This window comes from Pelmatolapia mariae, linkage group LG2 (assembly GCF_036321145.2).
Source record: "Pelmatolapia mariae isolate MD_Pm_ZW linkage group LG2, Pm_UMD_F_2, whole genome shotgun sequence".
Classification (NCBI taxonomy): Eukaryota; Metazoa; Chordata; class Actinopteri; order Cichliformes; family Cichlidae; genus Pelmatolapia; species Pelmatolapia mariae.
In genome coordinates, this window is record NC_086228.1 from 37,136,142 (window position 1) to 37,140,166 (window position 4,025).

General features: G+C 40.3%; 1 non-coding gene across 1 annotated transcript; it reads right to left on the reverse strand.

The window, feature by feature from the left end:
* Positions 1-2,398: 2,398 nt before the first annotated feature.
* Positions 2,399-2,480, reverse strand: trnal-uag (transfer RNA leucine (anticodon UAG)). The gene has a single exon. It is a non-coding gene; the product is annotated as a tRNA-Leu (tRNA).
* Between the last annotated feature and the right edge of the window lie 1,545 nt (positions 2,481-4,025).

The following is a 4,025-nucleotide window of genomic DNA, read 5'->3' on the forward strand; positions in this document are numbered from 1 at the left end:
ATAAGGACCATATATCAGCAGGACAATTGTTCAGATAAGATTCACACAAATGTTGAATAGGCCAGTGGGCAGGAAACTAATGTGAGGAGCAGAAGAGCATGTGGGCCAATCACCATGGCAATGAGAAGGATACAGGACATCACCCACTGCCCACTGCTACAGTTGGAAAAGACGTCAACTTTTGCTAAAAAAATGTGACTGGTTGTGGGATGAAGCACCTACAAGCTGTACTATGAGAAGCTTAAGCGATATCAATGCCTTTTTCCATTTCTGCCACAGCCGCTCAAACTTCCCACCAGCGTTCTTCACCACCGCTGCTGCTGATCCAGCTTGGGAATTCTGTGCACTCAGAAGTAGGAACAAAAGCTTCTCATGCATTAACTGTGTATTAGGCGGAAAACTCAAGGTGCAAGTACCTTAGAGAAGATGCGCGATTAGTCTGTGGATCAAACGATTCGGTCTAGCTCTGTCGTTCAGAAGTGATTGCTTACATTCTTAAACTCGTTTGCTGCTCCGTCTGTGCTAGTACACACACATACTAACTCTCCCACACCCATCTCTTTAGCAAGCAAGTCATTCTGTATCTGTGTTGCCATAGTAACTCAGTCAAAACCTGCAGAAAGTAAAGAGTAAGGAGTGATAGACATCATATATAATGATATATGATATAGATGATATAAGATATATATATATATATATATATATATATATATATATATATATATATATATATATATATATATGTATATATATATATATGTATAACCAAGTGGCCGGCATAGTGTACAGGAATATCATATAAAATATCATATAAAAAGATGACTGAAGACAGAAATATGCCCTGTAGACTTTAAATAAAAAAATAAATGGATCATAAATGTTTTTGGTAAAGATTAAATTTGAAGGCTTTTAAAGACTTTTGCATAGTACTGAGCCACTATGCAGACACAATCCCAAGTTGCTCGTATATTTCTGTCTGACCTTTTCTGAGTATTTGGTGTCATTTCCACATGTCGAGTGTTCAAACAAACCTTTTCCCAGCCTCTGACCCTGCCCACCAGTGTGTCGGTTTGATGGTGTGCCTGCTCTCACAAAGCTGAAAACACAGACTAAATGGCAGTTGGTGTTTCCAACTCATTTTTTAAGTAATCCATCATGGTTCTAAGTGGCCAGGAGATGATCGCACCAGCTTAAGCTTTTTTCCTGCTTAAACTAGGTGTTAATTCTTAATTGCATTCTAGTCGGGATAGACTTAGGCAGCACAGCTTGTGACAATAAAGGCAATGTGGGAAATTATTTGAGTTTACAGGGAGCAGAGTTTCATAATGGAAGGACAGAAGCAATTCAGGGGACATTTCAAAGAATTCGAGGATGAATAGCAGGGATAGATTTTGTCTCATAATGCACTATTCAACTCTGCTTGGGAACTCCATTCTACAAGCCTCATTCACACAAGCATTTTAAGTGTTTTCTATCTAACATTCACACTCTGAGAGTAACTCAGGGTTTAGTATCTTGCCCGAGGATATTTTGGGATCGAATTACAAACCCTCAGGTTTAATATCTCCCAAATCATAGCCACTCTAAGCTTACAGCACCCACTATTCCCAGGGGGTCTTCCATTCAAGAATGAACTGCGTTCAACCCTTTTTAGCTTCCCAGACTGGACAAGCTCAGGGTGGTATGGACATGAGCCTTGCTCAAGAGGGCTTTCCATCTTTTTTTTGATGTTCTGGGAGTGTTGATGGAGAAGGTCAGAAGGAGCTGTGATGTGTGGATCCAGAGAAAGCACATGATAACGTGCCAAGAGATCAAATGTGGTACTGCATGATTAAGTCAGGAGTGGCAAAGTATTAGAGGGTGGTGCAGGACATGTATGGGGACAGTGAAAGAGTGGTGTGGCATGCAGGAGTAGGGGCAGGGTGGGAGTGTGATTAAATTGGTGATGGACAGGCAGGATTCTAGGTACACTGTGATGTTTGCAGACGACACTGTGATCTGTATTGAGAGTAGGGAGCAGGTGAAAGAGAGAGGTCTGGAATGAAAGTCAGTAGAATACAGAATACGTGTGTGGATGAGAGGGAGACAGGTGGAAAGATGAACATACAAGGAATGGAGATAATGAAGGTAGATGAGTTTAGATGTATGGGCTCAACCATGGAAAGCAACAGACAGCGCTCAACAGAGGAGAAGAAGTGCAGGCAGGGTGGTGGTACACTGGACAAAGGATACTGAAGATATTGAAGCTGCTGGACAGAAGGAAGAGAAACACCACTGAGAAGAATCTGGACATGCAGAGGGTGGTTGTGAGAGAAGAGAAGACCAGGGTGAGATGGAAGCAGCTCCCCTATACAGAACAACTTCCTATGGAAGGAATAATGTTTAACTGGTATATAATTGGCAGTGGTGGGATTTGAACCCACGCCTCCTGAGAGACTGGAGCCTAAATCCAGCGCCTTTGACCACTCGGCCACACTACCACAGCTGTAGCATGTAGAGCTGTATCAAATAGAGCTGCTTCCATTACTGTGACCTTATTGTATTATTGTATCGTATTGGTCTAAGCACCAATCACAGTGATAGAACACATTTCAAAAAGACATTATCCAAACAGCTCGTGCAAAGTAGCACACCAGGTCAGCTGAAATATGTGCTAATCTGAGAATACCTGGTGGAGCCTGCACCTGCTGAACTTGCCTGTTTAATCAAACCCAGTGTGGGAAAATTCATCTCAATCTTCTCTCTGAGAGAAGACTGTAAGTGCAAATGGAGTTATTAAACGCTTACACCCTGACTCCTCCTCATCGCACATTTCTTAGTTAGTCTCCTGATTTGCAGGAGACTTCCTATTTGAGGAGAGGATTTATTTACTTGCTACTTTTAGCAGGCACTAAGAGTCATCAACTTTTCTTTCTCCCAGAGCCTGTTTCCTGTTATAATCCAAATGCCTGTGGAACAATCACAGTGGCATTTTGTTAAGGGAGCTAAAGTGATAAGAATAAAATATGTCCTCCCTGTAGCACTTTATATTAACAGAATTTAACATGTTCTAATTCAAGTATTAAGTGAAAAATCTGCTGGCAGATGTACACATATTATTTCAGTTAATTCTTTGTTCATCATACACAATGTCATTTTGTTCAAGAAGTTTACAAATATTGTGTACAGGTGTTCAGTGAAGAGAGATGCTCCTCTGTGTAAATCGCCTTTCTTCCCTATTCACTTGCTAAGTCTGTTGTCATGACCATGTCTATATGCCTAAATGAATTGTGTTGCTGCCACATGATTGGATCAGAGACAGTATGTTTAAGTGTGTGATTAAAAACCAAAGTAGTTGATTTTTCCTGTGTGAAATTACATTACAAGCATGCAAGAATTAATTTGCTTAGGCCATATTTAGCCATTTTTTTTTTATTTGTAATAATTTTAGTGGTCACTTTACTGTTTTATTGTTTCAGTGAACTGCTTCACATTTACATATTTCTGCCAGCATTTAAGTGATAGAATAAAATATGGAGTTTGTGATGGGTTCAGTGTCTTGTACAGCAGGATACAAATCTGAGCAGGAAACCTTAATAATTGATGCCTTAACAACACCACTGCCTTTGAGCAAGGCTCTTAACATTAAGCACTGCACAAAAGCTGCTCAGCTGTGGGCAGATCAGACTGGGGTTACCTGAATGTGTTACACTGTGACTGTATAGATAAGTTATCTCATATAAGTAATTAAAGACTAAGACATGCAAAACTGTCATGCAGCTGAATAATGAATGTCAAGCCTGAATAGTTCTGTGTTGGTTCTTGAACAATGGAATAAGAAGCAAACAGAAAAATCCGGTGTGGGATTTGTTAAGCAGCCAAGTAGGTTCTTAACTGTTGCAAATGAATCATGGTTGATTTTGAAATTTGATGAGCATTCCTGGCAGCGTAGCTAAAGGGCAGCAGACTTAAGTACAGAGTCCAAAACGTAACACAAAACAACAAGCTGCTGAAATTTGACAGCTAACGTTAAACTCGGATAAAAA